The sequence below is a fragment of the Nanorana parkeri genome, unplaced genomic scaffold (assembly GCF_000935625.1).
Source record: "Nanorana parkeri isolate BGI_ZX_2015 unplaced genomic scaffold, ASM93562v1 scaffold1766, whole genome shotgun sequence".
Classification (NCBI taxonomy): Eukaryota; Metazoa; Chordata; class Amphibia; order Anura; family Dicroglossidae; genus Nanorana; species Nanorana parkeri.
Genome location: NW_017308034.1, coordinates 168,686 through 196,205, shown reverse-complemented (window position 1 = coordinate 196,205; position 27,520 = coordinate 168,686). Strand labels below are relative to the sequence as shown.

At 42.4% G+C, this 27,520-nt stretch overlaps 1 protein-coding gene across 3 annotated transcripts in view; it reads left to right on the top strand.

The window, feature by feature from the left end:
- Positions 1-5,027: 5,027 nt before the first annotated feature.
- The window catches only part of RALY (RALY heterogeneous nuclear ribonucleoprotein), a 68,304-nt gene continuing 45,811 nt past the window's right edge, over positions 5,028-27,520 (top strand). For all 3 annotated transcript variants that reach the window (XM_018571486.1, XM_018571483.1, XM_018571485.1), the window contains exon 1: positions 5,028-5,088. The gene's annotated coding sequence lies outside the window, so the exon portion shown is untranslated. The remainder of the gene's footprint in view (positions 5,089-27,520) is intronic.

Below are 27,520 nucleotides of genomic sequence, written 5' to 3'. Positions count from 1 at the left end.
TACCTTAATTAACCACTCCCTACCCCTGCTGGGGAGGAGATCAAAGGAAGGTGAGTATGGGAGAGAGGGACTATGGGCAAGTAAGCGAACCTGTTGCGTTTGCACAGGTTCACTTCAGAATGAAGACTTCACAGCTAAGAGTCATTCTTTTGCTCATTCTGTCAGTGTTTAAAGCTCAGCTTCAGGTATATATAAGATACAAAGTAAGCAGCTCTGCAATTATGAAAACATCCTTACATTTGCTTTTTTACTTTAAATTCAACTTGTGTAAGAACCTGAATTGACTTGGTATCAGCTAGGGATGCACCAATACTGGATTTTCGATTTTTTTATGTTTCTGTACTCTACAATACTGAGTACCGATACCGGTACTTCCGCTGGCATGGAGGGCAATCAGGAAGCTGGGAGACGGGTCATTACCCACTGCCCGGATTTCTGATTGGCTGGGAAGCAAGCTCCATGCTGTTTGGCCGGCTCCATGCTGATTGGCCAGGAAGCCGGCTTCACAGCCAATCAGCAGGAAGCTGGCTTCCCGGCCAATCAGGAAGATGGCTCCATGTTCCCTCACGGCACTGCCGGTCAGAGGAAATCTCCCTCTGACCGGAAGCTCTGGTACCAAGGATACGAATAGGCGCATTTGGGTGAGTATGAGTATTCGCCCAAATACTCGGTATCGGCACCGAGGGAGGCAGAATTGGATCTAGTCAAGTGTGCTGCATGCAAATGTGCCAACAATCAACATGCTTATAGGAGAAGAGAATATAATGAGCAGAGAGATGCGTTCATCGGTCTTCTGCTGCTGCTTCAATGTTCCAACCTACAGGCTGGAGGTGGAGAGACGGCAACACTGTATTCCTTTTCACAGTCTATAATAATAACAGAGAAAGTGGTGGCATCCACCTGGCTGTGCAAAGCTCAGAACTGGATGGACATAAATATAAAGTCTTCGAGAGGTAAAGCAACACTGATATACTGTATGTATTTGGTTATTTGCCGCAAGTTCAGCTTTAAAGCAGAACTCAAGGGAAACATTTTCTTAACCCTTGCAGTGGGGGCTACCCCTGCACTGCAAGATTTAAGTGCTTGCTTATGTCTAGGTTCAAAAATAACAAAGTTATACTCTCCTGATCCTTGGAACTGGTTGGCTCTTCTTCCAACCCTTTCCCTCTCTGCTGCAGCGGTCTAAGATCCCGTGAGTCATCATGTCCTATACACTGTGTATAGGATGTGAGGATGCTAAGGGACATAGCATCGCTGTAGCAGAGGGGGAAGAGACCGGTCTAAGAGCAAGCCAGCTCTTAACCCCCACTGCAAGGGTTAAGAAAATACTTCCCCCGCAGTGCTGCTTTAAAGGGAATCTGTCATAAAGCAAAAACACATGTGTGAGAAAGCTCCATTGGAAGCAGGCATCCCCAGGTCCACGGGCCGCATACTGATCTGGAGTCAGCCAAGCTGAACCTTATTATTTTCTCCACGCTAACAAACAGCCTTTGAACTGGGGAATGTGTTGTTATCATGACAGCCTTCTCTCATATGTGTTATTCTTTATGACAGCCCCTTTAATAATTCTTTCAAAAGGAGACTGGTTTAAAGGAAGAACATCATGTCTACCTCCTAGTTCATTACTATTTCAGGTAAAAAGATGTAACAGCTGTCCAGTTACAGTCAGGGCTCACAAAATGCCTTTAATGTGCAGGACTATGAAATGATATATCTAGGAAGAACCATTTGACATTATTCAGTTTTTCCATCATACTTAAAAAAGAACCAAAGCAAAAAGTAAAGGTTGTACTGACATACTTTCCCGCAGGGTTATTTAATGATCAAAAATGAAAGGAAAGCTATAATATTTTTTATGCTTTTTAAATATATATGTAGCCGGCTTGATGTAAATTTTCGTATCAGTTTAAGTTTTAAAAGGCTTGCTTGTACGTGTAGCTTGTCATTATATATGTACAGGGGAGCGGCCATATTGGTTCTCTACAGATGCAGGCTTAGCTTCCTGGTTAGCTGTTGCTTCTGAAAGCCCAACTCCAGGCTCCGTGTCCCCCTTGAGACCCCTGACAGCAGTACAGTGGTACCTCGGCTCACGCACTTAATTCGTTCCACGATTCTGGTCACGTATTGGTTGCGAACCGAATCAAACTGTAATCAGACTGCAATCTCGACTAGAGAAAGCCACAACCATGTGTCAGAGCAGGGAAGATGGCTACGGTTGTGTTCGTCCCCCGATGTGGAGTTCGCGAACGGAAGCAAAATTTTGCCGAACTTTCTGTTCGCAAACCGAATTGTTAGTGAACAGAAGCGTTTGTGAACCGAGGCACCACTGTATTTTACACTTCTTTTTTACTTATCCTTTTTTAACATGTAGCTTGCCCGCTCTTAACATGTCCGCTCTCCTCCTCGCCTGCCGCTCGCTCATCCTGATTGAGCGGCAGGCGGGGAGGAGAGCGGAGCCGATGTCCTCCTGTCAGTGTCAGGATGACAGCGGCTCTGTGCGTGGCCGAGCGGAGGATCGATAAGTATCATTGATATTTGCCGATCCTCCGTGTGCAGCACGTACACTGGTGTGTACGTCTGATCACTCCAGTGTGGGGTGGACACATTATATGTGACATCACCTCCTGTTCATTCATGCATTTCTAAATGGGGAGAAGCACTCAGTACAGAGGCTTTTCCCCATTGAGAATCTGCTTGATAGTAAATATCTTACTATCAGCTGTTTGTGAATGAATGGGAAGCCTCTGTACTGAGTGCTTCCCATTCACTGAGTGCTGAGGCTGCAGAAAAAGACATTGAGGACTTTGTGTCCTCAATGTCTTTTTCTATTTCAAAAGGGAAATGTCAGTAAAAGTAAAATAATAATAAATAATAATTAAAAAATATAAAAAAATGTGTAAATACATTTTTAAAAAAGCACAACCCCCCCACACACACACATAACATACACGTGCACCATATTGTGGTGTACGCCAGGCACATGCGCTGCAGTGCGTTGTTAGAACGCATCGCAGTGCATTATTTTTTTCTTTTGTAAAAAAACATTCATTTAACTGTGGCAGTGCATGGCAAAGCTTTGTGACGCATTGACGTGCGTTGTGATACCTTATGTTGCAATTAAATATACGCCTGTATCATTTTATCACAACACCAACACCAAAAACCATTTATAACATAAATCGCTTATTTACAGTTTAGCGTTCCTTAATTTTTTTATAATCACCCTTTCCTCAGCCTCTCATTGGTGTGGCAGTATTAAAGTAAAGTGTTAGGCCTCATTCAGGCGCCATTCACACCAGGGCAGAAGCGTTTCATCGTGGTTTCCGCACGATTTTGAAAGAGCATTTTTGGCTGTTTTTAGTCGCGTTTCAGTGCTGAAACGCAATTAAAAACGCTCCAAAACGTGCTGATCAGCGCATTTATATTAAAATGGGGCCGGGGGTTTCGTTGTGGGTGGGGGGATCTTACAAAATTTTGCTATGGGGCCCTGGGATTTCTAGTTACGCCTTTACGCATGTAAACATTTTTAAAAAAAGTATCGGTACTCGTACTCGGCCTTAAAAAAGTGGTATCGGTGCATCCCTAATTAGCACAAACCTTTGCATGTGTACAGTATAAAATAACAACATTAGGCTGCCAGACACAACTGTGTGAATGGGCCCTTAGCCTTATACTGCTGCATACAGATGCCCACAAAAGTATACGATGTGAGCATCTGTACAACGTGTTTTTTGAGGACTGTGCAAATGAGCCTTTAAAGAAGCCGGATGCCTATAATGTTACATTTCTGTTAGAGTGCTGTCATTATAATTTACATATTTCCAAGCAAAGCTTCAAATGTCAGTACAAAGCGACACATCTGGTATTACATTTCTATTTGCTGTGAAATTAAATGTCACTTTATTCTTTATTATATTATCATGTTTATTATTTATTTAATGTTTCCAATACTACAAACCCCTTTTAAGGAACTCCTACCAAATATAAAATATTAGATTTGTCCAACAAATGTCTCAAACGCTGCTTGCTGTAATGCTTCAATATGCATTTTAATTGATGTGTAATTGACACCGGACAAGTAGGGATGAGCAGAATCATGACATGTTAACGTGCATTGCATTAAGGCAACCCATTTGTTTTGAAAGGCCAGCCATCACACAAGAATGAACTTAAAATGGATATGCAACATTTTTTATGACACAATATCATGTTTTGTGATGCGCTGCAATTCATCTGCGCAAGAGCTGCGTTGCCTTAGTGGGATGGGGATTCAAAATGAATGGTGCCATAACATAGTAAAATACATAGCATTGGGTGGCACAGTGGCTTAGTGGTTAGCGCTTTTCCCTGTTAGCTGTGGAGGTACCTGGTGCAAAGCCCTGTATCTGCATGGATTTTGTATTGTCTCCTTGTGCTTGTGTGGGTTTCCCCCGACACTCCAAACACATGCTGGTAGGTTAAAATATACTGCATGTCCATTTTTGGTCAGCACCACATCACAAAGGTTTGTTTTGGCCCTTTAGTAGATTGAGCAATTAGACTGTATGGCCAGCTTAAGGGCTCTTACACACAAGCGGCTGTACCCAAAAAATGTAAATTCCTGGGTGTACAATCTCCCATAGAAGTCAACAGATGTACATGGCTTTACATAGGTTCAGGGTTGTGCGTCTGTACGCATGCTTGTGTTTCCTCAAGTCCAGCATATACCTGCAGGGTATGCTTATCAAACTGAAAATGATACACACATTGAGCTTTTTCAATGAGCTTCAAGGCAATGTGCAAAGTGCACACCAACCAATTAAATTCTATCCCTAATATGTTTCCGACGACAGACTGAAGTGTGATTGGTTTCCTTGCATGCTGACATTGCTCTCAACACAGCTTAATTGAATAAAACAAATAAAGGGACAACGTTCTGCTCCCCATGTTAAGGGTTTTCCGTGTACTGGATCAGCTGTTTATCATTCTTTCAGTACAGCAGAGCAGACATTAATTCGTAACTAGATGTTTCTCCCTCTGTTCGTAGGTGCAGTGTCTTCTGATCAATTAAACATCTTCCCGCAACTGTTGGCAGACAATCAACTCCAGGTAAGACACAACGAGATTCCATTGGTGCTTAACAACAGCTCGATTTCTGCTTATCAGCATTTTGAAATTATATGTACATAGCGTACTGGTCGAAGAAAATGCTGAGCATCCGATTGGATGCCACAGGCAGCTATAAAAGTCCTTTATTTAGACACTTCAATAACTAAGATCAATACTGAGGAAGAAAATGTTTGTGATCTCAGCTCTATTAAAGTATGTCCAGGAATTACCCAAATTTTACCCCATACCTCCACCCCTCTCCCTCCTCTAGACCAGCGTTTCTCAACCTTTTTTTAGTCACGGCACCCTCTGAAAGTATGCAAAATCTCAAGGCACCCCATTGTAAAATGTAACAAAATGTAAATCAAGAAATTCAAAAAAGGATATGTTTCCCCAAAATATCTATACCAGAACACTTTCCTAGATGTAGCTCTGGAATGGATGCTAATTGGGATCCCCTTCACATCAGATACCTCTTTCACATCAGACAGCCTCCTGCTCATCAGCAGCCTCCTTCACACAAAGTTCTCAGTCCCCCTTCCACATCAAAGTCCCACCTCATGATGACCTGGCAAAGGGCGGGAGGTAGAGTTGGTCTGGATGGAGGTGCACTTCCATCTTCTTCTGAATGGTGGAGGAGATCCTGGATGGAGCCCGTCCTGGATTAGCGTCATGCTTTTTTATGGTACTGGTGGCCAGCTCATCAGCAGCATGGAAATGCATGACACAGGGCAAATATTTGAATGCATGCTTGACAAAGCCAAAAGGCACACCATGGTGCTGCGGCACTCTGGTTGAAAAGGGCTGCTCCCGAGCATGTCTCAACATTATTTTTTTTGCTGTCACCTTGTTCCTGTATTTAGAAACAGCTTTAATTACTCTCTGTGACATCATCACCAGGCTTGTAAACATTTTTGCAAGGGCTTCTACTAGGAGGTCAGTTCTATTAATGCAAACACACCTCAAGAAATACATTTCGCAAGAAATACATTTCCCAAGAAATCTTTCCCTATATACTATGCAGGCAGGTTCTTGGCAGTCAAGGTGGCAGACTTGTTTTGCTGGGAAAGAGTTTGGTAGTTCAGATGGAAGGGCTGATAACGTTGGTTGGGATTTTAGAGGAGACAAGGCATCATGCTGTCAGTCCAAAGTAAGGGTTAGGAGCACATTGGCTCGCTGACATATGCACAGGGATTTATCTGAACCTTTCTGGTAAGACATTTTCAGTGCTGATAACAAGGCTTTAAACTGACAACTGCTAAGGGCCCCCTCAAAACACACATAGTGTCTGATCTATACATCTTCCACCCAGCATATAGCTGGGTGAATGCCGTTCACTTGGCATTACTGCCACTAGATGGAACCGGGGGGGCATAATTTCTGTGCTCCACCTAGTGGTGGTAATGCCATGCAAACGGCATTCACCCAGCTATATGTTGGGCGGAAGATGTATAGATCAGACCCTAAGATCTTTAAAAGAAGCCAATCCTATCTTCTGCTCTCCATTATTATCATGAGGATTGCTAATACAGTAAGGTATTTAAAGCAGAAATGTTTCTAAGCAGTGTAAGCACTTGAATTTGTCTTGGCGTTACCTCTTGTGGTCTACTGTACAGTCTTTAGAGTTTAGAGGTGGGGAGGGAGAAGCAGCACAAAGAGCCTAGTACAAGTGCAGTGCAAGAAGCATTTTGATAGGAGGAGAGAACAGAGTGACAAAGAGATGTATCTTTGACAGAGCTGTTTAAATCTCAAGACTGCATTGATAGAAATAGAAATCCTTTGGTCGCTAAAACAGTTCTCATATATATAAAACATGTTTTTATCTGTTTGCCTAGAATCCATCCTTACAGCTCAGTCACATCAGCCATGGTGACCTGCGTTGTGCAGCAATGCCCAATGCAGTCCTAACTCACAAACCAGACAATTTTCCTTTGCTGAAAAATAAATAGGACATGCTGCATTTTTGCACAGTGCAGTGAATTCCGTTACACTATAGCGCATCACAACACGCTGCTAGACAGAATTAACTGAAGTGTCAAGCAAAATGAAGTTTCCCCCCAAAAAAGTAAGCATAGTGATGTGTTTTTTAACAACGCATTGCAGTGCATACATGATGCGTACCAGCGTGTGCAAGCGGTATGGGCACCTTAACACGTGTACTTTGGTGTAAATGAGGCCTCAGTACATACCATATCCTCAATCCTTTAACACAGAGCAGAGATTAGTTTTTATAAGGTCGATGAAAGCGGTAATAATGAGAATATTGATTCTGCAACAAAAAGAGAAAAAGTTTAATCAAGCGCATCCGTTTGACCGACCCAGAGGGAACTTGGGAGGAATAGCCAGGCCGTACCCAAAAGTGTACCTCTGTCTAAATGAGCCTGCTCGGTGGATAGATGAAGCTACCTAGCGTCATCCATCATCACTGGAAATAAAGGGAAGAGGGATGGTGCGTCCGCGGTGTGGGGGAGGGGAAGTGTTAGGACAGTAATACGTCTAGAGAAAAATTACAAGCGGAAGAGGCACGTATATTTGTAGCCATAGTGCCTTCTGATTTATCATGTTCAGTTACAGAGTTCATTGCAGTGAAATGGGAAATATTCGGTGGAAGTGCCTTCTTGTAGAAACCTTTTCTATTATCACAGTACAATTACAAAGACTAGCACTCCCTCCTTTGATCCATGCTTAAAGCAAAAAAAAATTCAATTAACGTCATAAAACGTCTCTTACAGGGAATATACTGTATATCCTCTCAATATTTATACAGTATACACATATTCTATATATATATATTTTTTTACTGCCTGTCCAAAAAATGTCACTACCTGGTTTAGCTAAGCAAATAGATAAGAGTCTTCCAGTGGACAAGTCTTATGATCTGGGGTTGCTTCAGTTGGTCTAGGTTCAGCAATGTTATGTCCCCAAAAAATGAGGTCCACTATCTCCTGAATATACTGAATGACCAGGATTTTCCATCAATTGATTTTTTTCTTCCCTGATGGCACATTGGGTATATTCCACGATGACAATGCCAGGATTCATCTGACTCAAATTGTGAAAGAATGGTTCAGGGGCATGAGACATAATTTTCTCACATGGAATGGCCACCACACAGTCCAGACCTTAACCCCATTGAGAATCTTTGGGATGTGCTGGAGAAGACTTTACGCAGTGGTCCGACTCTCCCATCATCGCTACAAGATCTTGGTGATAAATGAATGTAACTCTGGATGGAAATAAATCTTGTGACATTGCATAAGCTTATCAAAACAATGCCATGGTGAATGTGTGCCGTAAGCAAAGTTAAAGGTCGGTCCAATTAAATATTAGAGTGTGTGACTTTTTTTTGGACAGGCAGTGTAAATAAAGTAGTCATAAACTCTCAAAGCTATTTCAATAATGAATCCAGATTAAACAAATACACATTACCCAGCAAAGTACTTCCTTATATTTTTGTCCAAGAACTAATATGCATCATATTTCTAAACAGCTCCAACTCTCTCAGCTCAGCTTCCATGAACTTCCTGTCCAGTACAAGATCACAAGGGGCAGAGGAGCCTTCAGCAACTGTCCATCTACTAGCTTGGAGAAGGCAGCAAGAGGAGGAGAGCAGAGGAGTGTCTTGCCCTGCTGTGTCTGTGTGTTTGTGGAGAAACACACAGCTTACTAGCACATACAAGCGTGGCTCCACATGACCCTGCAAGGGCAAGGAGCCTAAATTCATTTCAGTACAGCGCTGCATGACGGAATAAATGTCAGTCAAAGTACCGCAGCGCTGAATACTGAAAAATGGCCTGGATGGGAAGGGGGTTTAACACCGCGGATGTCAACTGGTTAAAACAGGATATCAGGGCCAGTGCTCAGGGGACCAGCTGATTCTGCAGAAAAATAAAACTTTTAGAGCTCACGGAGCAGCATCCATTGTAAGTGATTTCATCAGCATTTGCAATAGCCTAAAAACCTTTTGACTTTTATATCACTTTGAAGCAAATCTAAATTTAAGAACATAAATGTAAGTATATATTGTCTAGTAGAATCAGGTCTTTCTGAATTGCCTGTCTCTGGCCTTCAGAGAGGTTGTGAGATCTTCCACTCTCATGTTTTCATTGATTCTTGCCCAATTGTATGTGAGGAATTCTTGCAAAGGGGTGGTATACATGCTTTTGCAGCATTGGTTGAAGAAGAACTTTAATTGTTTTTCAAATTAACCCCTGAGGTGGAGCTAACCCCACACAAGAAGGGGTAAGTGCTCATTTTGGTCTGGAGTAAAAATAAAGAAGATATACTCACCCAATCCTCGGTCATGCAACGGTGACTACTCACTTCTCTCCCCCTCAACTGTGGCATGCCCTAAGCATCTTCATGTCCAATGGACCTAAGTTAGATGTAATTACATCATGGGTACTTAGACAGCCAGAGCCCAGGGGAGAAGAGGCTGCAGGGACCGGTCTAGAAGCCAATCAGGAACATGGATCAGGTTAGTATATCTTCTTTATTTTTGTCCCTAGACCAAAATCAGCAATTAATCTCTTGCAGTGTGGGGTTAGCCCCACTGCAAGGGTTACTTTCTTCTTGAAATGTATGTGATGGGATCATGTGTAGGGCTTCTCAGATAAAGGTTTGAGATAGAATAATAGGAGTAGTGGGCAGCCTTGTATAGGGGGAGTAGTCCTGTTAATTTGTGTGGACCAAAAGGTTGTACATTTAGGGCCAGAAACATGAAGCATTGACCCAATGTCTTCATGGCATCTCCAGAATGTGGAGACATGGGCAGTGGAGAACATGGGGAAGATTTTAATGAAGGATCAACGCTGTTCGGTACTATCGGCTTAAAAATTTACAGAATTATTCACAAAAGGGTGAAGAGTTTGGAGAAGGCAGGAGAAGTGAACAATCTAGGACAACATAGCTGAACTGGAAAGTGAGCTGAATAGGAGAATTTTTACAAATCAGCTATTTTGTGCTAGATTGTTCACTTTTCCTGCCTTCTCCACACTCTTCACCCTTTTGTGAATAACCCTGTTAGAATTAGTTTGTGGAATTTATTGGCAAGGGAGCCTTTTTGGGCAGGTATACAGTGCGGGAGCTTTGTTTTGGAGTAAGAGTGGAGTTTAGTTCTGTTAGGGTTCCTCAGGAAAGCGACTCTACAGGAACTCAAGCCCTTAGTGGGACTTAAACCAACACCTCCAGGAAGGACTTCTTGTTAAGATTTTTACGGAATTCGTGCTGCCAGCTTCAGACAAGTACTTGGGAATAAAGAGTCACACCATATTGTGTATTCACTCTATATTCAAAGGTTTGTTCTTAAAACAAAAGGTTATATATGAAACTAAAAGGTGATGGCAGAGCAAAAGCCAATAAAATTAATGCACGTATACAAAACTAATCATGATAGTAAGGATCATGAGACAACCTTGGGGGGATTTGCAAAGTAAACAAGCAAAGACACGAACAGAGATAAAAGATACAATTTGCAAAGACTAACATTTTAGAAACATCTCAAACTGGTTTCTGTAGAATATACTGAAAACACACAATTCAACTTGCTCAGACATTAACTATGTATAACCCAGAAATAGGCAAATGAAATGAATCACCCTTTCAAGTTCATGTTCCTATTTTTGAATGTAGGGTGGGGTGAATGATGCCACATTATCACTGAGATTGGAATAAGATTGAGAGAAAGTGCCTCCGATGTGTGCAGATTATTACAAAGATCGTCTAATCTTGTCAGATGGCGAATATGGGAGAAAGGGGGTGGAAGGGAGCCCAGGTATTATTTTAATGAAAGTTGCAGATTTCAAAGACTTTTGAAATGATCATGAACATGTTACCGATTATATGAGATTTTATTGGTTGGGGTTATATCTCCTTTAAATGATCCCAAAACCAATAAAGCAATATTACAAAATAAATAGAGACTGGTAGAAAACAATCAACACATTGGAAAGCTTTTAGTAGCCCTGTACTGTTTATGTACATCACTCACTCTTCTTTGGGTTTCTGCCAGACAATGCAGCCTTACCTAGCATGACCTGTACAGAAGGCCAGACTAGAAAAGAGCAGAATTTCTCTTTCTTGTTCCAGAAATGGTTTGGTTCTTAATAATACAAAAAATCCTGGCTTAATGAATGCATCTCTTTCAATACTACAAAGCCCCGTTTCCTAAGCACATAAGGTCATCATGGGCTCCCCATGCAGTATGTTCTTCTACAGAACAGTTTTAATGTAAATTAAGCTCTTGGTAAAATATGCTACATGGTTATGGCAGTGAGTCACGTTCCTGTGAACACCGTTCTGCGATGTGGTTTTTAAAGCTTTCCATTTGCTGACACCACACCGAACGTGCTGTCGTTATAGTCTCTGATCTCGACAATACAGAAAAGGTCACAGAGTTGGCTAGGATGATTTACATGCCTGCTGAGATAGCGGGTTACATTCGCTGGAAGAGAATGTGGAAGTTGAGGAGACTCAGGAGATGTTCAGGGCAGATCCAGTTCCTTTCTTGATCCAACACTTTTGGCAAAAAAAATGTGGTCTTGTGCCTGCAGGTGGGACACAATTGGAGTGGAGAACCGGCCTGAGAATGTGAGCAGTGTTTTGTTGTGAATCATAATTACCTTTTTTTATGTTTGTTTAAATGCATCTTAATTAAAGTCATATTAAAGTCAAAAAGTTTTTAAAGCTTTTTCAAATGATGATTAAATCACTTACAATGGATGCTGCTCCTTGATGTTTGAAAGTTTTAGTTTCCTGCAGAATCATCTGGTCCCAGAGCAAAGGTCCTGATATGGTAGCTCCTTTTCCTTGCAGGGTCTTATGGAGCCACACTTGTGTGTGCTAGTAAGCTGTGTGTGTCTCCATAAACACAGGCACAGCAAGGCAGACCATTCCCCTCCACCCTGCTACCCTCTCCTTCTTCCTCCCTTCTCCAAGCTTGTAGACTGCTCTGTCCCTTGTGATCTTGTACTGGACAGGAAGTTCGGGGAAGTGGAGCTGAGAGACAGCTGTTCTATAAGTGTTTGGGCAAAAATGCAAAGAAATACTTTGCTGGGCAATGTAAATAGTTTAATACCACTTTAATGTGTTATTAAACGTTGAAATGAAAAAAGCCTGCAATGCTGCAGACGTAGTCAGAACTTAGCAGATGTGCCGGGTTTTTTTCTTTTAAAAAACACTCAGCTTTGCTTTGCATTCTTTTAAAAACGCAATGTCTCCAAGTTCCTGCTTTAGGGTGGCTCCATCCCCCTGCAGGTTCCTATAGTGCATGCGCGGTCCTGGCTGTGACTGCAGCCAACTGTTTTATACGTCCATACATTCTGATAGTAGCCACTGTATTGGTTGCTTGCTGTATGGCTTGCTGCATGCTGCTTACAGCAGCAAGCCACTCCCTTGCTCCTGCCCCTCTAGCAGCTTGATCGACAACCGCTTGAGCCTATGCTGTCCAGTAGATGGGTACTGTGTGAGTGGCTCAGTATGCGTGCTTCCCTACCTGTAAAATGGGAGAAGCAGCGCAGAGCGCTCTGCAGCCGGCGCAAGTGGTTCATGGATCACATGTATGTGTAGGCAAAAATAATAATGAAAAAAATGACTGCCAAATGTTTTCCTCCTCCTCACCGGATGCATTTTTTTTTCTTTTTTACCGGACCGGACAAAATGTGACATGAAGTATTTTTTCTGTCGTAAGCTGAACGGACTGCGCACGTGAGAACTGGAGCCCATAAAACACATAGGGATACATTGGGATGCATTTTGAGTGCAGCAGCGTACGGAGCCGGTCATCACACAAAACGGACGTCATGTGAACAGGCCCTAAGGGTGACTGCGCCATAAACGCAGATAGAAGCATGTTATTATTCATTTCATGTATAAACCTTCTTCCTGCCACAAACACAGGCTGCTCTGCAAACATGTCCAGACCTATTTTGGAGTTTATATTTGGTACGAGAGGAATTGTTATTCATGGAACGTCCATCATTGTTGAAATTAAGATGCGTTGATAACTGCCGTTGTGCGGTCGCCACTTATATAATTTGGCACCACAGATGGGTCTAAAAAAAAGGGTGGCAGAGTCACCATGTACTACAGTATATAGCACTGGATAGATGAACTATATGGAGCTCTCCCTGGTGCTGAAATCTGTTAAGCCTCTGTAAGGGAAAGTATAATGGTTTGTTAACGCATTTCCAAACCCAAGAATGTAACATAAGCTTACCAGTCCCCAGATCTGATGACTGCATTCATTTTCTTTTTTTTCAGGCTTGCTTACCTTAATTTTCTACTTGAAGATTCTACCATAAACACACTTCCTGTCCTAGGGTGATAACACTTACTCGCTGTGTCTATAGTGCTCAGAGCACTATTGTCACCCTAGGACATTACAGGGGTTCTAAAGTCACAACATACACTCTCCTGTTATAACATCAGCATTGTAATAGGAATACATAATAGAGTTGTTTTTTGTAAATGCAATCAAAGGTTATGAAAAATCCCTTTTACGTAGTGAGTGCTGCCTTTCGTCTGCCCATCACTTCCAAGAACTTCCTGGATTCCCAGTGTGCTTTGCATCTCTTCCGCTGCTGCTGGATGTGATGCAATCCATTTCTCAAGACCATATAACCCATCATGCATTGCTTCCAGCAAGCAGTGAAAATGTTACATTGTTCAGACGTTGAGCTGTAGTTCAGGAGGTAGGCTCTGTGACACAAGGAAATGCATATTCACAGGGCTGAGTGAAATTGTGTCAGTGCATTGACGGAGTACATACTATGGACATCCTTAATAAGTTTTCAAACTTCTAGATGGATCTGGTTATTAGGAGGGGGAAAGAACTTATGGAAATTCAGTAGAGAAATACATACTTATTTTACATTCTTGACCATATAATCCCCACCCCCTTCCTCCTCACCTCATTTCCATTTTCTTTCTTTTTGCAAGCTTTTTTCCCAAATTTGTACCTGGCGATTATGCCAGTAACACAGTAACACATTGACAACACTTCCTCTATCTACATCAGAGCATCTACATCAGTGTTGTCCCTAGGACAGTATGTGTGTTAGGATTACAGAATACCTCCCTCTCTCATCTCCATTACATAGTAGTTGAAAAAGAGGACCAGGAACAACCTGATAACTGTCAGCAGAAGCAGACTGCACAGGAAGTTATCACCTCACAGAATTGCTGGCAGGATCAACAGGGATTATTTGTGCTTTTTGAACAAAACACTTTTATTGGTATATTTAACAGACCAAAAGAGACCAAATAAAAGGAGTTTATTGTTAGATTTTATATACACATTATACAAGAATATCTGTAATGGAAACTATAATAGATTTTGGTAATTTATTTAAGGTTTATAGGGTTATACTTTATATATTTTTATTTTGTAAATAGTTTTATATTTAAAAATGAAGATTTATTACAGGGTTCATCCACTTCTTGCAAATCTTTCTAGATTTGTACTTTAAAAGAGCTCAATTGCCTGTGTACAGACTAGGGCTGCCACTGGTTCCAAATATTACTGGATTATCCCAGATTTTAAAGTAAAATTCTACAGCCTGTATTAATATAATACGGGATGCAATTTGTTGTGTATTGTCATGCGTGTATTTTATTCATTTAATGGCGGTATTACTTCTGCTACTAAATGAAACCATCCTGGCCCACCTGCCTGCTTGCTTCACATACTAAGTAAGCCTACTGGGAGATCCCGGGTGATGGCAGTGACCAAACTTGGTCATTACCATATTTGGTCAATGACATCAGGCAGCATCCCTGGTTTGTTTACATTCAGTGGCCCGCCAGGGAGTTGTCAGCTGTTAGTGTGGCGGTTTATGTGTTTTTGTCAGTGGGTTGTCATTTATCATGATTCTACATTGCTGGATGATGTGATTGATGATGAAGATTGACAAGTGGTCTACATTGCTGGATGCCGTGATTGATGATGGAGATTGACAAAGGGTCTACATTGCTGGATGACGTGATTCATAATGGAGATTGACAGTGGGTCTACATTGCTGGATGCCGTGATTGATGATGAAGATTAACAAAGGGTCTACATCGAAGGAGGATGTGATTCATGATGGAGATTGACAGTGGGTCTACATTGCTGGATGCCATGATTGATGATGGAAAATTGACAAAGTGTCTACATTGCTGGATGACATGATTGATGGTGGAGATTGACAATGGGCCTACATTGTTGGATGATGTGAATCATGATGGAGATTGACAGTGGGTCTACATTGCTGGATGAAGTGATTGATCGTGGGGATTGACAGTGGGTCTACATTGCTGGATGAAGTGATTGATCATGGGGATTGACAGTGGGTCTACATTGCTGGATGAAATTATTGATGATGGAGATTGACAGTGGGTCTACATTGCTGGATGAAGTGATTGCTCATGGAGATTGACATTGGTTCTACATTGCTGGATGTTGTGATTAATGATGGAGATTGACAAAGGGTCTACACTGCTGGATGTCGTGATTGATGATGGAGATTGACAGTGGGTCTACATTGCTGGATGCCATGATTGATAGTGGAGATTGACAAAGGGTCTACATTGCTGGATAACGTGATTGATTATGGAGATTGACACTAGGTCTACATTGCTGGATGAAGTGATTGAGGATGGAGATTGACAATGTTTCTACATTGCTGGATGTCATGATTGATGATGGAGATTGACAGGTGGTCTACTTTGCTGAATGGTGTGACTTAAGATGGATTCATACTGTGGTACATTTTTGGGTTTCTTTTGTGCAGTAAATGTGTGAGATAAAGGGGAATCCAATTGGCCACAGCTGGTCTTTCGCTGGAAGCCGAAACAACTAGATTCACTCTTTAAAAATGCCACTTGTTTAAAAGCAATCAGCCGGCGTCACAGCTTTGCATTGGAGTAACATGTGGTAAAACATTAAGTCCTTAACTGTAACTGTCCTTAACTGTAAGTAACGTTTATGCTTTTGTATTTTATTGGAGCCGCATCCTTCATTGTGGCCATCTGCATAAAGAATATAGCACCAACAACATAACACGAATGGTAAAAGACAAAACATCAAACTCTGTTTTCTTTCAGGTAGTCCTGACAGCTCCTTTGTTATATGAAGGTCTTTGAGTGTCTGTTATCAGCGCTGAGCTCAGCCAGGAGATAGGAAGACCTTATGGCCTGACACTGAGCCTGACTCTTCTGCTGTCACAAAAAATACATACAAATAAAAAAAAAAAATCAAGTAATTCCTGTGAGGTAAGGCATCACTGCTGTAACAGTGCAAAAGTGGAGATTCAGATTATTACAGATGCTAACTGGTGACAGGTTCTCTTTAATGTAGATGTAAACTCTGACTGAATGACATTTTGCTAAAACGCTGTATGTCAAAGAACTGGATCTCCTCTTTGGTCCTCTTTGTTCTTTTTTCTTTTTTTCCCAGAAACTTGCACACAAACCTAAGCAACGAAATTCAGAGTTTCCTCTTAGGACTCATTCACATGGACTCAGAGGTCCACATAACCTAAACAATGGCCATATCTCTGCACCAGGGAGCCTTAGATGTTGTAAAGAGCCCGTCTGTATAAATCAATGACAGGCTGCAGCTGTATGCTGCTAAACCCTGCTCCGAACATATGCTTGCATACATGCGCCTCGATATGAATGAGCTCTAATTGAAAATTCTTGCTTAGGTTTGCTGGAAAACAAGTGCTCAGAGCATTGTTTACCAGCATACAGCTGCAGCCTACCATTGATTTGTACAGACAGGCTGTGTGCAACCCCTGTGGCTCCTGGGTCTAGAGATATGGTTGCTTTTTATGGGCCTTTGATTCTGTGCGAATGACCCGGTCATTTAATTCTACCAATATCACCCCGCACATCTTTAATTCAGGATGAACAGTGGAAGAGGAGACTAGAGCGTGGGGTGACAGTTTTTATGTAGAGAACCTTCCAACAGCGAAAAAACACCCAAAACCAGTGAGTGATGAACTGGTCAAACATTCACCGTCTTGTGGTAGTTATTCCTCTTTGCGCTCGATATTTACAGCCATTCTTCCATCTATGTCATGGATAAAATTGGGGGTCACTGCCCCGCCCTAACTGAGCCATTTCCCCAGACTGCAACGCCTATGTTTTTTTACGGGCCATATCACAAGACAAACCACATTGAGAGTCACTGCCCCTGCCTAATTGCACAATTTCTCCAGACTGCAACTCCTACCTTTTTTTTTGTTTACAGGCAACATATTGAAGGATAAACCACATTGGGAGTCACTGCCCCAGCCTAGACACACCATTTCCCCAGAATGCAACTCCGACTTATTTTTTTATGGGCCAAATTGCAGGACAAACCACATTGGGAGTCACTGCCTCACCCTAGTTGCCCCATTTCCCCAAACTGCAACTCCTATGTTTTTTTTATGGGCCAAATTGCAGGACCAATCACATTGACAGTGACTGCCTCACACTAGTTGCGCCTTTCCCCAAACTGCAATTGCTATGTTTTTTTTATGGGCCAAATTGCAGGACAAACCACATTGGGAGCCACTGCCTCACCCTAGTTGTGCCATTTCCCCAGACTGCAACTCCTACATATTTTTTGTGTGTGCGAAATTGAAGGATGAAACCTTCCGGTGGGTAAAGGGTTACACGCCTGGGAGGTGCAAGTGCGTTTGGTGATGTCTCTAGGCGCTGCTTTGTACGTGTCCTTGGCAGTCACACACACAGCTCAGTCACAGCAGGGAATATCCCTGTCACAGGACTCTATCAGGCGTCCTGCGTGCTTAATTTACATAATGAGGCCGATTTGCATAGGCAACTTGCGCAGTGATAGTTTATTTGTTTGGAACACAGCCAGCATTGCTTTCCAGATACGTACAGACTCGCCAGTTGGCAGCGTCTCTGATATTGGTTCATTGCTGCCATGCAGACTGATGGGCTAAAATATGGCAGTTTTATTTCCGGAAAAGCTCGTAGTCAGGACTGTTCTCAGCGGCAGTTCCCCCCCATACCACCCATTTCTAAATGTTAATGATACAGGCATTATGTGCCTCGGGGCTCCTCCGTGTGAAAGAGATGGTCACACTGCTAAGCTGACTAATCACTTAGGTTTTTTTTTGTTTTTCACTGCGCTGCCGAGATATTCTATAATGGGCAAGAGAGATTGCGGTAATGTCTACATCACTATAGAAAAAATTGCATGTCACATTTATTCATACACAGTTGGCCTTCCTGCTGTCAGGGCATTGTAATACAGCGAGACTTTAAAGACAAATGTTATCCAGATAGGTATCAATGTAAAAAAATCATGCAATGTCATCACCCAGAGGGTGAAAACCTCATAGGCCCATGCACCTAGCACCCTTTTCCCTCATGCCCCACTCCCTGGATCCTACCTCCTGTCTACCAAACCTTTACCTCTCTCGAGTGATACCATATATACCCAAAAAGTACTTGGACTCCGCTCCAAATGTTTGAGATTTGGCATTGCCAGTGAGGGGTACTGTTAAAGCCCAAATGAGCTTTCAGTTTAAATAGCTAAATACATTCCAGGTGCATCAAAACAAAACAAGTACAAAATCTTACAGTTCATTTTCTTTAAAAAGCAGCCACAGCTTATGTAGAGAAGTAGAGATTTTCCATGAAAAGGCCCTCCAAAATCCTTAGCACCGGGATTAGGCCCGTGATGCTCTTAATCCGGCCCTGACCAAAGACCAGGATCAGCAACAGCTGGGCAGCCAGGATATTGGGATGTCAGACGGGCAAGGAGACCATAGGACAAGCCAGGGTCAGACACAGCCAGGTGGCAGAGGTACAAAGGCAGTAAGCAGAGAGCATTGTCAGGGTGCAAGCTGGGGTCAGTAGTCATGAATTGGGATATCACAGAGTCAGGCAAGCCAGGTCAAAACACAGGGAGGAAACAAGCAGTTCAGGTCACAGGAGGCAGCAGCTGGCAATCACTCAGCAACTCTCCTCAGTGGTGCCAGGTTTAAACAGACCTCTAGGCACCAAGCGCACACTTGTTCTCACTCATGCGCATTAGCCAATGCATTCCAACGTATCTCTTTACAGTGAGCCACATCCACACACATCTCTAGGAAATGCCAAGAGCTTGACCTTCCTGCTGCCCATCTTCGGGCATGGCTGCACGCTTGATTTTTCTCACATACTTGCATGCTGACTTCATAAAATAAAATGCAGGACCAATAGCCCTCCATTGTACGTGAGGACAGTAAGGGTCCACCCCCAACCCGAAGTGTTGAGAAGAAGGGATAAATCACCAAAGTCAGGAATAGAGTAAGTATTAAAGCTTATTCCTCTACCTCTAGAGTTCATTGTGATTTCATGAGCTCTCCTGTTCTCCTTGATGCTCCGGATTGTGGGCAGGCCCTCACATTCTCCCATACAATGGAGGACTATTGCTCCTGCACTTGATGACACCAGTGCACATCTGCTGGATAGCCAAAGATAATTGTCTTCCTGGGAAAGGTTGAACAGCATTTAACCTTGCAGCGTGGGTGGGATGGTGGGGGTTCACATTTTTTCTCACTTTAAAGGAAAGTGGTGGGAAGAGGAGTTTCCTAGACATAAGCATTACCCTTCTCACCTGAGGCCTCATTGATTAGCTGTAATTACTACAAGCCAAGACAGTTTCCTTTTCTTTTTTTTTTCTTCCCATCTATCTTAGCATGACCCCAGAGTCCTTCTGATTTTTTTTTTATACAACTACACAATAATCCACTACTCCCAGTTTATACTGCGCTGAGCAGTACATAAAAAATTATACGACCCCTGTTTAAAATTTTATGTAATAGCTTCCTGATGACAATTACATTTCAGTTGCGTCTTTGAGATAAAACGTACGACCGGTTCAATACAGCAGCCAATGATTTTTGGCTTTGAGAACCACTTACTGTTACAATGCTTTCAAAGAGAAACATAAAACCATGCAGCTTTTCCGAAAACATAGCACAATTTTACCTCTGCCCGGCGAATAAACTAGGAACGCGCGCTAGAATACGATGGGCAAAATCCAATCTCGACAGGCCAGAAAGGGTTCATTTTATATTAGAAGCCTATAAATTAAACAGCGATCCCCCAATATGTTATCGCCGCTAATCTTTTACCAGTGCCGTGCCCACCCCGTTTTATTACCTGGCACGGGTCCTGTTGCCCAGACAGATTGCGAGTCAAAAGAAAAAGCGCTCTTGAAAAGGCAGTGCAGCCAGGGAGCTGTTGCCAGAGCATAATTACCTTCACCAAAGGCTGCTTTTGTTTTAATTAAAGGTACAAACGAGCTTCCAACAGATGGGAGATGTTTGGTGTTATGGGGAGAAACGGCAGATTATGTTTAACTCTTTCCCAGGGGCTGTGAGGATACAATCATTTACGGGAGTCTGGAGTCCAGTTAGGATGCCGCGCTGTGAATCTGAAGATTTAAAGTAGATGTAAACCCAATCACTGAAATCTCATAAACACATGTTCATGTCATTTGAAAAGGTATTTCAGATGCTTTTAAATCCTTTTAAATCTGCAGCTTTCATTCAATTGATATCTGGTGATCCAGATATGAGGGGACTACCTGTTATAGGGTGACAACACTCCCAATTGTGCTCTTCCATTACCATCCTTTCACGTGGGCTTCCGATGGAAACAAGTGGCTGTTCTAACACATATTACACAGGCATGGTCCAGTGTTGGCACCATCAGGAAGCCCACCATGAAAAATACCATGCAGCCATCGCTGGAATGCATGTCGAGAGGGAGTGGCGGCAAGGATGCTGCAGGAGATCAGCAGCACTGAGATTCCACAATGGATGAAAAGAAAAGTGAAAGCAGATATTTTAGCAGAGACTGTGTCAGTTTCAACAAACTTTACATATGCATAGTCCACTGTTGTCAACATCAGGAAACCAGCCTTGGCCAATGACATTTAGCCATTTGCTGTAGTGCATGCATATACAATGTACATAGTTACATAATTTGCCAGGTTGGAAAAAGACACAACTCCATCAAGTTCAATCTATAGAAAAACTTTAAAACCAGAACCCTAGGCCCAGTTACCCACAATTGATATACCTAGAAACTGGCGGCAAAGACATTGAAGGAGATCAGCACATGGCAAAATTTGTGATACACAGTGCTGTCGAAAAATGTAATTTGGAGTTTACATCTACTTTATAGAGAACCAGTCATCAGTAAACTACCCTAATAATATGTCTGTCAAGGTTCTCATTCATCCAGGTCATGGTATATCTCTAAAAAATAAGCCAAGGCAACTGGACTTGCTCTATTTTTCTTGAAAACATTTCACTGGTCTTCCAACCAGCTTTCTCAATTCAGATTGGATGGATGACCAGTGAAACGTCTTCAAGAAGAATACAGCAAGTCCAGTTGCCTTGACTTATATTTTACAGATATTCCCTAATAATCTCAATCTACACACGTTGTTATAGTTTTGCAACCTTACCTATCTGGGATGACTTGATTTTTATGAACTTTGCACACAGTCCCTGGGAGAGCAGAACCGTCAGGCTGAGTGTCAGGCCAAGTGTCAAGCCATAAGGTCTTCCTATCTCCTGGCTGAGCTCAGTGCTGATAACAGACACTCAAAGACCTGTCATATATAAGAAAAGTGCTGTCAGGACTACCTGAAAGTAAACTGAATTTGATGTTTTATCTGTATCTGTCTTGTGTATACAGCTATGTTGTTAGTGCTATAGACAGAAGTGTTCAGCCTTCTTAATGCATAGGGGACAAAGTATAATGGGTCTCCGTTAGAACCCAGTGGCATAAACATCAAGTTAATGCTGAAGTCCAGGCAACAGAATTTCATATAGTGGTTTGGGATCATGGAAGAAGAATCGGAAAACACCCCTAATTCACCAAACCTTCAGATACCCAAAAAACGGGGCTTAAAAGGTGCCAGAACACATCATGCTAAAAACTTTAAGCTAAAGCATTCCTTTATTAGGCACCATCATAAAATATTAATAATGACATGATAAAAATTAATAAAACCAAAACACTGGATCCGACCCTCAAGCCACACCTGCTGGTCTGCTGTAGCTGAAGAATGATTCAACGCATTTTACCTCAAGCTTCCTCGAGAATCTACAATGGGTCTAAAAAGATTCTTTCAATGCACATCTCTTAAATAATATAAAGCAAAACATTACATCATATTGCTAGTATGACACCTGGTTTCACATGTGGAACACTTACAGAGGAGGCCCGAGGTAAGGATCATGCATCAACCCTCCTATACAAAATGGGTGGAATGTACCTGACTATGCGTTCTGCCTACGCCTAAATCTGTATATTGTACACTTACCTGCATTTTATGTTATGTACCATGCCATCTTTCCTTATTAAATTACCATGAACTTTAGGTGTGCCAATTCCCAGTATTTCTTTTCTTATTATAGTTAATGATAAGGTATCTAGGATTGCACCTCGTTTGTGGGCCTCTAATGCACCCTATTCTCTGCTGATTGTACTGCAGTGTTGTTCCTGTGCTAAAGACATTCCTTTTCACTCGTCAGTGCACATCACCTGATAATAGGTACACAACTCTACTGATTTCTTAAAGGTTACGTAAACTCTAATTAAATGATATTACAACACCATGCCTCTTTTTGATGTGTAGCTGCAGGGAGGGGAATGACCCTGATGCAACTGATTAGACTAGAACGGGGGGGTGGGGTCACAGTTTTGTGAACTTGGCTTGGGGAAACTCAAGCATACTGGGTTCACACCAAGCCCACACACATCACTACAAAAGAGCACAACTGGGAGACATGGACATAGTATTGTCACCTTAGATTGGACTGGATGGACCGGTGTCTTTTTCCAACCTTAACTTCTATGTAACCATATAACCTTATAACCTTATAAGGACCTTCATAGCAATATCCTCATGTATTATTTTAATAAAAGCTACAGATAAGGAAAAGGATCTCTTTAGCGAGTGTGAGGATCACCTACTGACCTTCCACTTGTTCCATCTGTTGGCCTATCAGAGCCAGAGAAGAACTTACTGCTTCTGAGTAAGAGGGAAACATATGACTCTCTCTCCTGCCTCCCCACAATGAGGCCAATTACCAGTCCCAAGTGTAGTCACTTGCTGGTAGATGGAGGATCCTTAAGCCCTGTGTAAGCTCTGGAGTTACACAGTGATCTTGTGGGGGGCTCTAGCAGGAGAAGGGGGGTCCCTAGCTTCCCTGCTCTAAAGAAAACCCTTTACTCTGCACTTTATGATCAAAGTTCAAGTTCACTTAAAGATCAAATTCACTTTAATATTTTACTCTGAGGGGGCTATTTATGAAGAAGCAAATGTTCATATTCTGTGGTCATTCTTCTCTTTTGAGACGTCAGTTTCCATTCATCTGAGACACCAGGTTGCCATTAGCTCTATTTATAGACTTTGGCAGCGGTGCACATTCAGTAGGATTCTCAGATTCGCCTACTCTGAACTGATGGACTTTTATTATTTCCAATGGCCATCTGTCGAAAATAAGGGGATTCAACAGGACATTGGTCATGAATGGCTTTTTTTTTTTTGTCATTTGCTGCAGACTTGTTGCAGAGTTCCCTAAAGCTGACCGCTTACTAAACTGCATGGATAGAAGATTCTCCCCTGCCAGCTATTGTGTGTAAGCAGTCATGGGAATTTCTAAATGATGACTGATGTGGGGCTGAAAGGGTCACCTAAGGCTTGAAATTGTGTGAATTGGCCAAAATTTGTGCCGTGTAAGGCCAGCTTTTAGCTGGCCATACACCTATAGAATATCTGCAGATTTTCTATGGTCAGATGGAAAAAGTGCAACAGATTCCTCCATCTACGCTAAATTGTGTGGATGGAGGAATCTCCCACTGGGCCAAGCTTCAGTATCTTGAAGCTTGGCACATCTTGAAGCCTGCATTCAATCAGATTGGTGAGGTATTATGACTGCCAGCGGGGCCGACTAGCAAGATGCAGAAGCTTGGCCCAGTGGGAGATTCCTCCATCCACACAGTTTAGCGTAGATGGAGAAATCTGACCATAGAAAATCTGCAGATAATCTATAGGTGTATGGGCAGTTTAAGGCTCCCTTGAGACCTTTGCAATATGTTTTGGTTTCCTGCTGCATGCTTGTTAACATGTGGTATTTTGTGCTTTGTGTTGTGGCAGCCCATTCAAGTCCTTGCATTAAGGCATCGCATTCAAAATGCCAATACACGGCAACAGAACAAAAATTGGACCTGCAGAATATTTAAGCACAGTGTACCACAATGCAAGGCATGTGGTGCACTGTGGTCCTCGGCAGTGTGGGGTTGTTGCCCTCTACTGTGCTTGTGCAATCAAGTGCTATGTTAACACTCTGAAAATTTTGCATTTCACCACAAGTTACATTGCATAAATCAGACAGGACCCTAATTAGAGGGAATGTTGTGCAGTGAATCAGGGCAAACCCAGGGAGGCAAATATTCCTGCATTTGCCCCGCTTTTTAGAAAAAGGCCCCAAAATAAAACACAAAACAATGGCGCCTTCCAAGTCCAACTTATTAGAGATAGATCTCCTCTCTCCCCTTCATAATTTAATCGAGCGGGCCAGAAAAATACAGCGATCTGCCTGCCCAGCTCAGCAAACCGGAGAGAGCGACCCATTAAATCATTCGGAGACAGGCGCACACTTTATCATCTAGTACGAGGACCAGATGCTATTAGAATTGAGCAAAAGGGAGGAGGCATTAACTCTTAGGCAGGAAGAAAGTGGGAAACAGAAATAAAAGTAGCAGACTCTTGGAAGATTACAGACAAAATATCACTATTATCCAACTGGGCTATGGTTGTTTATTTTATTAATTTATTATACTACACCTACATCTTTCACAATGCTGAGGATCAGAATGAGAGACCTAGGACCTGTACCTTTAAAAACAAGTTAACAGTGTTATCCGTACAGATTGACTTGAAATTACTTGTACGTTCTGAATATGTGGCAGACAGTTGTAGAACCCAATGGAAGCCCACCTATAGATTGTTCTAAGTTCCCCAGGTTCCTTGCTGTATTACAAGCATGCAGCTCATTCTGACAGAGTTCTGGGAGCAGATGTCCTTCCTGTGCCTTTAAAATAGAAGTAAACCCTCCAACTTTTTTTTATGTTATTGACTAATATTAATGAGCGGAACATTCTGCAGTGCATAGTTTAATAATAGTGTGCCTATCTCTTACTTTGCTTATTGCTTTACTGCACTGACTCCAGATCACTCCATGCCTCTTCCTTTAACTTCCGGGTGGGGAAGCGCGCACACTGGAGACATGATAGGAGAGGGAGCTGGAGGGTGGCATGTGCGCACTGGGGAGAGAGGAGAGGGAGCTGGAAGGTGGTGCATGCACATTAATTCCCTCCCACTGTGTCTTGGGTCCCCTTCCTCTTAGATTGTAAGCTCATTTAAGCATGTTTGCCAGTGTTACTTACTTGTCTTGTCTAAATTTTTGTACAGCGCTGTGGAATATGTTGGCACTATATAAATAATTGTCATTGTAATTAAGGAGAGAGAGTTAGAGGGTGGAATGTGTGCACTGAGGAGAGAGGAGAGGGAGCTGGAAGGTGGCGCATGCGCATTATGGAAAGAGGAGAGGGACATAGATGGCGGCACTAGCTCACTGACGAGAGAAGAGAGAGAACAAGAAGGTGGTACTTGTGCTCTTAGGAGAGAGGGCTGGAGGGTGGCATTAGCTCACTGACGAGAGGGAGCTGGAGGGTGGCACATGCGCACTGAGGAAAGAGGTGTGAGGAGCAGGGGAGTGACTTGTCCTGTTAAGATTTAAGGAAAGCTGTTTTAATATACGCACACCAGGAGCGCACACGCAGGGGTGGTTCCATGGGACCCTGTAAGGGAATGGAGTCACCTGAAAAAAGGAACTTGGGAAGATGGCATTTTAATTTAATTTAACAAGGAGTGCAGACCAACCATAAGCCTGGGAGAAAAAGCACACAGCAAACAAGGTAAGTGCAGTGGTTTACAGCACTTTATCCTTTTTGCACTTCAGGATCTAATAACGCTTTAAATATTCAGGGCAAAGAGATAGTGTCTTTGCAAAGGGCCTCCCAAACCCCTGATACCCACCTTGTCTGTGTTCCCTGGCCGTTCCTGTCTCTGTTGAGCTGGCGACGATAGCCAGGTCTTATACGCATTATCCCTCATGCTGTTGTCTAGTAGAGTACAAAAAACTATATGTAGAGATGAAGGACTTCCGATTACAGCTTTCCACAAAGCCTAACAGACAATACAGGGTACAAATGGGCAGATGGGTTCTGTGACATCATCAAAACTTTAGGATTGAAGAAGCAACCTTGTGATATCACTTGGATTTAGGATACACTATCATCTGTTAGATTTAACTTCCCTAACCATTTGGCCAACCCAATTTTCATTTAATGTAGTCAGTGAGTATAGGCAGTTAAGTATCATTCTGATTGGTCCATTGGTGCATAGTGCCTACCTATTTAATCTTACTTTTAATTAAAAAACGTCAACCTGAGTTTTAAAGAATTAGCAAATCCTAGACTCCCAACCCTCCAGTGTGTGTAAAGACACTTGTGATGAGGAGAGTGACCATTACTCGTCTATTCCAGCATAAAACACTGGAGTTGAAGGCAGGATGAGCATTTTTACTAAAAGAAAACGGTTTTCAAGGCATTTCTAATATCAGTTATAAAATATAACTTAAAAAAGCAGGTTGGATTTGAACATACAGTAACAGAACAATCACGAGCAAAACATATAGTCTAGCGCCTGTATATAGTAGCACATCTTTTATCCGTATCCATGCCTTTCTCTGTGTAATTAGCAACCTGTCATCTCTCTTTACCCCTTCACTGCCCCGGCCATGCCCGCTAAGCACACTATATGTATCATTCTGCCTCTACAGAGTTCTTTATTAGCTAATGCTGTACTGTATCTGCTCTCCTGATCTTAGGTCTGGTCAGGGCAGAAAGAGCGGTGTATCTGCTAGCCTGACCTCAGCTATGGTCAGGGAGAATGGACCAATAGGACAACTCTACGATCCATCAGATATGTTAACTCCCTGTTTGCCAGCCAGTATAATTCTACAATCCTTTATAATTTTGTTTATTTGATCGTAGCCTATAAAATTAAATTAACATTTTCACCTGGACAAAAATGTCTAGTGAAAATATAATATCAGGTTGCTTATGTAAGCAAGTTTTAACAATTCCTGATGGCCAGTAAGTATGCTCATGATAGCGATAGGCCAATAAATATATGTGGGAGTCATGGGGGGCACAGCATTTTATACAATAATGTTGTAGCTTGCTCAGCATAGCACCCCAAGATCCCGGGCAGCCAGGGTGCTGGAGACATGGCAACTAAAAGGAGGGTGTACTCTCTCAGTTTCTACACGGAGGTATCTAGAAGATATGTTGTCCG